General features: G+C 40.4%; 2 pseudogenes; one reads left to right on the top strand and one right to left on the bottom strand.

Annotated features, from left to right (window-relative positions):
• Window positions 1-218: 218 nt before the first annotated feature.
• LOC123253389 lies at window positions 219-2,332 on the bottom strand (annotated as a pseudogene).
• Window positions 2,333-2,469: 137 nt separating this feature from the next.
• The window catches only part of LOC123253450, a 46,436-nt pseudogene continuing 37,094 nt past the window's right edge, over window positions 2,470-11,811 (top strand).

An 11,811-nucleotide genomic window follows, 5' to 3' on the forward strand; every position in this document is an offset into this window, starting at 1 on the left:
GGGTTTTTGATGGGGGTGAGGGAATGGAAGGTTTGTATGTATTTTTTTTCTTTCAAGTTTTAGAGAACTAAATTTGCGTTTGTTAAAATCAAAAAATCAAAAGTAGGAAAAGATGTTCTTTACAAATCATTTTTGCTCAAGTTATGTGTTCAAAGGAAACTGGATAAAAAGGCTTGTTCTCTCTTCTAATCGGGACTGGACTGGATTGTTGTTCAATCAATAGGAATTAGCTTCAGCCATTTGCTAAAAGAATGAGTAGTGGGGAACTGGATAGGTTGGGAATTTCATAACGGGCAACAGAACCATTCTCTTGGGCAAACCCTGAAATCAAACTGGAGTTTGGACTGCTGGGATAGAGTCAGGAATGGCAGAGGTTAGTAAGAGGTTGTACATACCATAGGCTGGAGCAGCTGTGCTATAGCCATAGGGCGTGCCGTAACCTGGAGCTATGTAACCAGGGGCAGCTGCAGTGCCAACAAAAGCTCCTCTTCCAAGAGTTCCTCTTCCTCTCCCCCGGGCTGCCTGGACAGCTGCCGACACGGTTGTATTTACTACACCCTTGGCCTGAGGAATAATCTTCTTTTTCTTATTATTTGCTGCATTGGGAAAATAGCTTCTCCAGGGCAGCTAATGCTGCACTGGCTTTTGCTACCTTCTTATTTGGACCTGCACCACGGAATTTCTGTCCATCTACTTCTACCTCCATAACAAATCGCTTATCATGGCTTCCACCCGTTTCAGAGATGAGTTCATATTTAAGCCCTCTTCTTTTTTCATTCAGCTCCATGACAGGGTTCTTACCACTTGCTGTAAGGATAGGGCCCTGAGTTCTTACCTCTAAGGTACTGGAGGTTTCAGTTGTAGAATTTCCAGTATTATTGCTAGAACTTGAAGACACGGTTTCATTTTTGCCTTCGTTATCTGACTTTTCATTGGAGCTCATACATTCAATATCTGCATCAAAGCCCTTTGGATAACCCATTGCTTGCAAGACCTTCACTGCTACATGAAGTTTTGCTGTTTTCTTTGATGGTCCTGATGCTTCATATGTTGTGCCATCCACATCTACAGACATTGTGAAGACTAGTGGATGAACAGGGCCAGACTGAGATAAGAGTTTATACTGGAGTCCAGGCCTGATCTGGTTTAGCCTCATCAGGGCATTCATTAGATCTATTGCTTTACTGTCCAGAATCTTCCTTAAGTTTCGTTTCATCTTTTTATTGGGATCTTTATCATCTAATCCATCTTCAAAAGGTCTCTTCAGAGCTGAGGAACCAGCACCTTCTTTATCAGTAACAGACCAGGAATATTTCTGGAAAGGTTTATTAGATGGGAGGGGATCCATCTCCAGCACTTTGTAAATCTGACCAAAAGCTGATAATCTGAGTGCATGCTGGGCACTGTGTGTAATGTCTTCTTTTTGCTGAATTGTCATATAACTCAATGCATCAGTTGGATCCCTCTCACAGGGATCATGGAGACCTGGTCCTCCAGGAAGAAGTATTCCAGATGCCAAACACTCCATTACTCATCTCAAAGCCTCCCCAGCGCCCAAAGGTCTGTTACAGGTACCTATAGACTTTTCACATATAAGCTCTAGTGACCATCCTTTTAATGGAGCCCATGTAGGTACTCTGTTGCACAAATCACGCAGAATGCGGAGGACAATTACACATGATTTTAGTCCATTTGCCCTTGCCTGAAACCATTTGGCATGTCGGAGAGACGCCAAGGCATTCAGGCATTTCTGCCTGTCCAATAAGTCTGGAGGGTCTTTCATCGAAACATTTTCTACTCCATCTTTCTTCTCCAATTCATCCCTAATTAAAGGGGAAGTAAGTATCACCTTCAGCATTAACGTGGGTTCTTTTGTATTTCGGATAATAATAGATGCCTCTTTTATGCACTGCTCCACTTCATATCTTTCTTCTGTAAGTTTCTGAATTTGAATAGGAAGATTGTCTTTGACAGTGTGTAATAGACTTTCTGTGGGTTTATCTTTGCACATCAGAACCAGTTCAAGGTCCATATCATCTTTTATCAGCAGGCCTTTTGCAATTAGGCCAATTCTCATTACACCACACAGTGTCTGGCCACCTTGATCCTTGGCAGAGTTTTCTCCTGCCTCATCCTTCTTCACATCTCCATCTCCCTCCGTTTTTCCAGATTTACTCATTTCATCCATCCAGTCCGAAACATGTTTAAGGGCACACTCAACAGTGGATACCATGTTCTGGACAGCTTCAAGTTCCTCTGGAGATGGATAAATTGTTGAATGCTTCACCATAACATGGTGATCGTCATTAGCAAAGGATCAGATAGATCTCATGGTTTGCTAAAATGTTTTAGCTTTTTCCCCTGTTCCTTTTCCCTCTTCCTTGTTGTCTTCAATGGACCCTGTTTTGTGAGACAGAACCTCCTCATAAGCCTTTCAGTCTCCTGACAGATAGAGTTAATGTGGCAAAGATGCCCCAAGAACTACTCTCTGGAATACACCCGAGCCTGCGCCCAGTTCCCGCTGCTGGGCCCAAACCCTCTGGCTCCCTCTGGGCTCCCTCTGGGCTCCCCGCACCGCCGCCACCGCCGCCGCCTCCTCCTCAGCTCTGGCTCCTTGGTCTAGCGGCGGCAGCTCCGGCTTCTACTGCTGCTCAATTCTGCTTTTTAAAGAGTTGTATTTAGTGGGCTTTTGCACCTCTTTTACCAATTGACTTATTCTATTTTTAAGGTATTTTCTTTAATGATTTTTTTGTGTGTGTATGTGCTTCCTTTACCAAACTGTTGACTTTTTTGTGGTTTTCTGGCACCACTCTCATTTCTTTTCTTAATTTTTCTTCTACCTCTTGGATTTTATTTAAATTTTTTTTCCAGTTATTATTTTAGGTCTTGGCACCAACTCATTTTTTTTTTTGTAGGTTTGGATGTAGCAGTGTTGACTTTGTTGTCTTCTTCTGAGTTTGTGTTTTGGTCTTCCCTGTCACTGAAATAACTTCCTATGTTGAGTTTCTTTTTTTGTTTGATCATTTCCCAGATTTTTTCTTGATTTTTAATTAAAAAATTAACAGCAGTTATGGGTAGATTCTGTTCCTGTGATGAAGGGGGCCTTGCCTCAAGCTTCAGATTCTTTGTGCAGGTTCCTTCAGACCTAAGTCTGGGAATCCAAAAATTTTCAGTTCTTCCAAGGTGATATGATATAAGGAAAGGTATGTTTATTACCTTCCCCTACCTGTGCTCTGGTTTGTGAGTAGCCATAAGCACTCTTTTCCATCTTGGAATTATAACCAAAGTCCTCTCCTTCCCTGCAGCTATAAGTGCTGATGTATGCCAGAGCTCCTTTTTCCTGGGGTACTGTGACCTGGGACTGAGACCTGGATCTGCATGTGGACAGTACAATAGAGTCCTGCACCCAGAACCAGCAAAGGGATCCCTGTAATCTCCTTCTGACCAGAAGTCCAACTCCCTTACCCTCTGTGGCTAAAAACCTCAGAAACTCTCATTGTTGATTCTGCTATCCCAAGACCTGCTCTGATTTGCTGAGATGGGGCCTGCCTTGACTCACTGATCTGTGCTTTGCTTCCAGTGGGATGAGACAGACCCCTTCTGCTGACCTTCTGCTTTGTCTTGACTTGAAAAATTATTTCTCTCCATGTGGATGGGTTCTGTCACTCACGAATTCTTTTTGAGCCATTATATCAAAGTAGTTTGGAGAGTAATTTGGTAGCAATCAGGTGGGTCTATGTACCTTCTCTTCCATCTTGGCTTCCTAGACTTCTACTTTTGGACCCCCAGTGATATTATATTATTTTCTCCATACTCCCGTATCACCCCCACCACCTGCCCAGTGTATTCTTCTTTCTCTCCCTTTCCATTCTTCTTTTAAAGTCATCAAGACATAATAGGCCCTCTATCTAATTAGACTTCCAGTAAAGATGGTAAGATTTTGAGGGGACATTTATCATTTCCCAAATTAGAATATGAAATAGTTTATCTTTGTTTAGTTCCTTATAATTGTTCACTCACATTAACCTTTTTTGTTTCTCTTGATTTCTGTGTTTTTACTTGACAGTTTCTATGAAGCTCTGGTCTTTTCATCAAGAATGTTTTTCTATTTCATTATTTCCATTTTTCCCCTCCTTGTATGATTATGCTCAATTTTGATTGGTAAGTTATATTTGGTTGTAAGTCTATATCCTTTGCCTTCTGGAATATATTTCAAGCTCTTCACTTCTTTATGAAAATGGCTTCCAAATCATATGTGATTCTGACTGTGACTCTTTAGTACTCAAATGCTTTCTGGCCACTTGCAGTATTTTTTCTTTGACCTGGAGATTCTGTATTTTGGCTATAATGTTCCCAATAATTATCATTTGGGATTTTCTTTCAGAATTTGACCAGTTGATTCTTTCTATTTTTCCCTCTGTTTCTGAGATATCTGGGGAGATTTTTTTAAATGATTTCTTGAAAAAATGATACCTAGGCTCTTTTTTGGGGGCTGGGGCAGGGAGGGAAGATGTCATGGCTTATAGGTCAGGCTTTCTCAACATGTCTCTCTTGGATCTGTTTTCCAATTCTGTTGTTTTTACTATGAGATACTTTATATTCTGGTCTCTCCCCCAAGTCTTTTGATTTTGTTTTTAATATTTCTTGTCTTATACGTCATTACTTTCTATTTAAGCTGTTTTGATTTTTAGGGAGTTTGTTGCTTGGGCAAGGTTTTGTATCTCTTGTGCCAAGTTATTAATCCTTCTATAGCTTTTATATCTTTTCTAGTGTATTCACTTAGCATTCTCATTTCATTTATAAAAATATTTTAAACTCTTAAAAAGCTTTTGCTTCATCTTTTCCAGGATTTCCCATTAAACTTGTTTCAGGCTTTGCTTATAGATGTTATAGAATCATTCTTTTCTCATGGGTTTATCATTTTTAAAAAATATTTATTCCAAACTTTATTTTTTAAAAAATATTTTTCCATGTTTACATGATTCATTTTTTCTCCCTCCCTTTTTATCTCTCCCCTCCCAGAGCCAACAAGCAATTCTACTGGATTGTACAAATGTTATCACTTAGTACTGGGTTTATCTTTTAAGAACCCTTGTCTTTATGCCTTTATTCTTTATTCATTCTTATGATTTTGGTCTTTATGTTAGGACTGGGCCCTGCATGCTTTGGAGATAATGTTTAGACTGGTCCTGTTAGTATCCAATTCATGGAGTACCTTTTTGTTATTTAAGACTTTCAAGGATAGCTCAGGATGGGGACCCATAAGCTTTCAGTGCTCCTAACATGATCAGTTTCAGGGCAAAAGATCATTGCCCTTCTGGTCTGAGCTCTGCAAGTTCTTGACCTTGCATCTTGACCCTGGTTTGGTTCAGAGCAAGACATTGTCAGCTTGTCTTTGGCTAGAAATTCCAGTAGATTAATGCTGGACTTGGCCACCCTCAACAAGTTGGGAAGTTCTAGTTCTGCTAGTTCAGAGTAATATAACTATAGATCTCTTTGGTTTGAAATTTCAGGGCTGGTTATTAATTGTATGACTTCAGACTGGGCTGAAAGTTGGAACTGAGACCTCACTCGACCTCTTGGATCATGTCAACATTGCTGCCACTTGCTTTTTTTTTTTTAAACCCTTATTACCTTCTGTCTTGGACCCAATACCAAGTAGACAGAAGAACAGTAAGGGGTAGGCTTCTGGTCTTCAGGCCTGGTTCTCTTCCCAATGACCCCCCAGCTACCCTCCACTGCTTCTTTCTGAACTTGATCCTTGTTGAGTATATAGCTTAGGGACCTTCCTTTGTAATACCACACCCATAAGGGCAATTTTCAACCTGTACTGGATCTGTGATCCAGAATTAAGTAATAAGCAGTTAAATTGATAGTTAGTTTATACCTATTTCTGTTCCCTGCTTAAGTTTAGGTCCCTTTCCCCACCAGGTTTGGTACCTCTTCTTGTCCTGTCACATAGCCTCTCCCTGTGATGGAATGTCTTTCATGGCTGTCTTAGCTATATTTTGTCCCCAGTATCTGTTGATCTTTTTGTCTATTTCCTCATGCTGACCTAGGCTGGAAAAATGACTCATTATGATTTTTCTTGGATTTCTCAATTAAGTCCTCAGTCTAGTGCTTTTTCTAGATTTTTGGAGAAGTTTTGTGTGTTTGTGTGTGTATGTGCATAGTCTAGCTGCTATACTTTCTACTATGCCATCTTTATACTGATGCTTTTTCAATGTCACATGGACCTTACATATGCATTATAGGTGTGTATACATATATATTTCAGTTTTTCAAATGATGTATGATGTTGTCATTGCGTATTTTTCTTCCATTGCTACAAATCACAGCCTACTTATGACTTATCTTACATGTTTTTTGCCTATTATTCTTCTGTAGATTCTCTATTAAAAATTTTTGCAGTATTTTGACAGTTTCTGACAGTTTCCTTCTAGAGCTTTTTACATTTTATAGGTATCATTCCTTTTGGATTTTGAATGTAAGTTCACTTATTACTTTTGATATGAGATTCCAAAATAAGATCTCCTGGGTAGTTGGGCTTTGATTAGTTGATACCCTCCATTTGGATTCCCTCCATAACAGAAAGCTAAGTGTAGATAATAGAGATAATGAGATATATATTAAATTAATTGTAGTTTATCCTCTTAGGGAGTATGAAATTGCTTTTCTGATTAAAATAGTAGGATTGGCTTACTAAAAATTGTCCATAGCCCTGGAGGCTTTTAAATAAGTCGATTTGGAGACCCTGAAGTCATTTAATACAGTTCAAGAGAGTTGAGGTTATGAACATGTTTGTGGTATGTGATCCTTCAGCTTAGAGGATTTTCTCTTTTCCCATTGACTAAGGTATCTAGCAGCATAACTGTTTGACTAGAGGAAGACACTTCATCCAGAATTCAACTTCATCATCTTGAGAGAGTTCAAAGCACAGTTGGGATTTAATCAAGGATTAAATATTTCCTTTTTTCTTCTGCCACCACCTGGTCTAGGCTTCATCACTTTTATACCTGAACTATTGCAATATCTTGCTGCCTAATAGCTTGTTATCTGGAGTCTTCTCATTCCAATCCAACCTCTTGGTGTAGGGGACAATCTGCAGATGCAGGATGAGGCAAATAGCTTGTAATATAGGTTGGTTAGAATATTGACTAGAAAAAAGGATGAATTATATTAAATAAATCTGGAAAAGTAGATGGAAAAAGAACCATGGAAGGTCTTGAATAGAGTCTAAAAAGATTTATATTTTATCTGTGGGCATTGGGGAGCACTGAAGGAATAGGAGGGTGATGCCGGATTATAGAGGGTCATGAATGCTAAACAGGGAAATTTGAACTTTATTTTGTATTGAAGAGGGAACCACTGCTCTTCTGCCTTGGAACTGATACTCACTATTGATTCTAAGACAGAAGGTGAAAAGTTAAAAAAAGAATTATATTGAGGATCCCTTCCTCTAAAGACCTTTTCTATTGCCTTATTGGTCATCATACCTGTGCGCTTTCCTTCTGTTTCCATAGTGATGGTGATGAAGAGGTAGAAAAAGAGGCAGAGTTGTTAAGAAATCCTAGGTCTACAAAATCTGCTTAACTGTTGATATACTAAGTGGAAGAATGAATGAATGAAAAAACATTTATTAGGCACTTATTATGTGCAAAACACTGTACTAACTGCTAGAAATACAAATAGTAAAACAAAGTTCACAAAGGACTTATATTTTAAGACAGTGATAGTAAACTTTAGCATGGGTGCTAAAGATGGCTTTCAGAGGGCTCTCTGTGTATACTTGGCTACCCTCCTTCCCTATCCCCCACCCACCAGAGTTTGTTACTAGAAAGGCAGAGGGTCTTGGAGGAGCTGCTCCCCTTCCCCTCTCCACCATGCCTGACATTTTTTCACATCCCCAGTTCTTCTGCACAGCACCCAATGGGAGTTCACAGGGGGTAAGGTGGGCGGCTCACAGGTGGCAGAGCTGGAGGGGAACAGAACAACTCGGACCACTTCTCCCTCCCTTCCCCGTACTCACTGACAACATTCCTCACTTCACCCACCCCTCCACCCAGCAGCTCAATGGGAGCGCTTTCTCCCTCTCCTGAGTGGGATAAGGGGCATACCCAGCATGTAGGGATGTCAGTAGGTGTGGCACTGGGTCTCTGGGTGAAGGGTGGGCACAGCAGTCAGTCTGGTGGTGGGTTGGGGGTGGGATCAGACACTCCATCTTTAAAAGGTTTGCATTCACTGTTCTAAGAGAAGGAGATAGCATCTAAAAGAAGTTTTCAGCTGTAAGTCATGGTAATGCAGATGATAATGTATCATCTTTAATGTTATTTCCAAGCTATTTCTTTTTTAAAATTAAAAAAAATTTATTTTAAAAATATTTTTCTATGTTTACATGATGCATTTTCTTTTCCTTCATTCTTCCCTCCCCTCTCCCAGAGCCTATATGCAATTCTATTGGGTTAGACAAATGTTATCACTTGATATCTATTTCCATTTATTCATTTTTGTAATAGAGCAGTCTTTTAAAACCCAAACTCCAAATTATATACCATATAAACAAGTGATGAGTCATATGTTTTTCTTCTGCATTTCTACTCCCAGTTATTTTTCTCAAAGTAGATAGCATTTTAAAAAAATATTTATTAATATTCATTTTTAACATGGTTACATGATTCATGCTCCTCCTTTCCCCTTCGCCCCCCGCACTCCCCCCACCCATGTCTGATGCACATTTCCACTAGTTTTGTCATGTGTCCTTGATCAAGACCTATTTCCAAATTGTTGGTAGTTGCATTGGTGTGGTAGTTTCGAGTCCACACCCTCAATCACGTCCACCCTGACCCATGCGTTCAAGCAGTTGTTTTTCTTATATGTTTCCTCTCCTGCAGTCCTTCCTCTGAATGTGGGTAGCATCTTTACCATAAATCCCTCAGAATTGTCCTGGGTCACTGTATCGCTGCTGGTACAGAGGTCCATTACATTCAATTTTACCATAGTATATCAGTCTCTGTGTACAATGTTCTTCTGGCTCTGCTCCTTTCACTCTGCATCTGTTCCCGGAGGTCTCTCCAGTTCACCTGGAACTCCTCCAGTTTATTATTCCTTTGAGCACAATAGTATTCCATCACCCACATATACCACAGTTTGTTCAGCCATTCCCCAATTGAAGGACATACCCTCCTTTTCCAATTTGTTGCCACCACAAAAAGCGCAGCTATAAATATTTTCGTACAAGTCTGTTTATCTATGATCTCTTTGGGGTACAAACCCAGCAATGGTATGGCTGGATCAAAGGGCAGGCAGTCTTTTATAGCCCTTTGAGCAGTAGATAGCATTTTTTCTCATATGTCCCTCAGGATTGTCCTGGATCATTGCATTACTACTAGTAGTAAAGTCCATTACATTGGATTGTTCCACAGTGTTTCACTTTCTGTATACAATATTCTCTTGGTTCTACTCATTTCACTCTGCATCAATTCATGGAGGTTTTTCCAGTTCATGTAGAAATCCTCCAGTTCATCATTCCTTACAGCACAATAGTATTCCTTCACTATTATATGCCACATTGAGGGACATCCCCTTATTTTCCAATTTTTTGCCACCACAATGAGTGCGACTATGAATATTTTTGTACAATCGTTTTTTATTATCTCTTTGGGGTACAAACCTAGTAGTAGTATTGCTGGATCAAAGGGCAGGCAGTCTTTTAAAGCCCTTTGGGCATAATTCCAAATTGCTTTCCAGAATGATTGGATTAATTCACAACTCTACCAACAATGCATTAGTGTCCCAATTTTGTAATATCCCCACCAACATTTATTATTTTCCTTTACTGTCATATTGGCCAGTCTCTGCTAGGTGTGAGGTGGTAGCTCAGAGTTGTTTTGATTTGCATTTCTCTAATCATGAGGGATTTAGAACATTTTTTCATGTAATTATTGATATTTTGTCTATTCATGTCCCTTGACCATTTGTCAGTTGGGGAATGGCTTGATTTCTTGTGCATTTGACTTAGTTCCTTATAAATTTGAGAAATTAGATCTTTGTCAGATCTAAGCCATTTCAGGTTAAACTATTTGTCTTAAAAGATTTTGGGGGCAAGAATTTTCTTTTAGGGGCTTTCGTAGTGATGGCTGTCAAGGAGGATGAGGCTGTGTAACATTTACAAAGGCATGAGTCACATGCAAAGGGTTGCTTCCCTGGTGATGGCTGTAGAGGTTGAGTTGGAAGCATAGCCCATGGCCCGAGGTAGCAGAGCTCTTATGCTCAGTATTATAACCTGTTTCCATCTACGTCTAAGGGGGGGATAGTGGTAGTGGTGTGACTGCTTGACCCATGTTTCCTCCATTTCTTCTCTTAGGATATTTTGCTGCTTTAGGCTGGTATATAAATGTGTGAACTTTGTCCAGGGATCAACAACTTGACAGTGTAAAGGAAGAACTAGACCATATTAAAAGTTAGAGGTGAGATCTCCAGTGTGTTGGTTGGATCCTCTATAGCAGTGATGGTCAAGCTTTTAAGCTGAGTGTCACACTCTGTCCCCCAGCCTCCCCCCCTTCCTTCCTTACCCCAGACAAGGGAGGGAAGAAGCATTCTTTTTTTTTTTTTTTTTTTTAGGAAGAAGCATTCTTATTGGGCTTCTGGGCAGGGGGGTTGGTCATAAGAGGTGGGTGTGGAGATGGTTTGGAGAGTGGCCCATGCTCTGCTTCCCTCCAGCTTTGCTGTCTGTGAGCTATGCTCCCCTCAAACCTAGCTCCTCTCCAACCCCACCACAGGAATCACCTTCACCATAGACTCAATAGACTGCTGTCCCCGATTCACCCTCATGCAGCATGTGAGCCCTAAGTGCCTTACCCCAGACAGGGGAGGGAGGAAGCACTCCTGTTGGGCTGCTGGGCAGAGGGAGGAGTGAAGTGAGGGATGTCCTCCGGTGCATGGAGAGTGGGCAGGGAACAGCTCTGCCCTGAGTCCCTCTGAGTTTCTAGTAATGAACTCTGGCAGGCAACTACAGTGTGCCCACAGAGAGGGCTCTGCATGCCCTTTTTGGCAGGCATGCCATACCTTTGCCATCACAGCTCTATAGAGAATTTAGAGACACAAATGTGAATTACACAATGACAAGACTTAGAAGACTTGTGGTCTGTATAGAAGTACCCATGCTGATGAACACATAGATTCATGTAAGTACTGGGAACTCAATCCTGTAGACTCAGAATTATTCAGCTAGAACTACAGAAAGATAAAAAAATATTTTGGGGGCAGCTGGGTGGCTCAGTGGATTGAGAGCCAGGCCTAGAGACGGGAGGTCCTAGGTTCAAATCCGGCCTCAGACACTTCCCAGCTGTGTGACCCTGGGCAAGTCACTTGACCCCCATTGCCTACCCTTACCAATCTTCCACCTATAAGTCAATACACAGAAGTTAAGGGTTTTTTCAAAAAAAAAAAAAAGATATTTTTGTTAAAGGCACAGACTTCACAAAAGGCATTTTTCATGCACTGCAGATAGGTTGAATACTGAAAAACTGTGCAATGGATTTAGAAAATAATATCCCCTGAGTCCAATTAGATGCTTAAAATATTCTCTTCCAAGAAATGCTTTCAGAATTGTAGTCCCTTGTATTTTAATAGTATGATTCTTGGCTACCTTGGTGGATCTTTATTTTTAATAGTCTTAATTCTCACCTGTTCTTTGACCTACCTTATATATGATAAGACCCCATAATAAATAGCCTTTAGGGAGAGTCCGGGGTTATTTCTTTTCTCTTTCTTTCTTTCTTTCTTTCTTTCTTTCTTTCTTTCTTTCTTTCT

The sequence above is a fragment of the Gracilinanus agilis genome, chromosome X, assembly GCF_016433145.1.
Source record: "Gracilinanus agilis isolate LMUSP501 chromosome X, AgileGrace, whole genome shotgun sequence".
NCBI lineage: Eukaryota > Metazoa > Chordata > Mammalia > Didelphimorphia > Didelphidae > Gracilinanus > Gracilinanus agilis.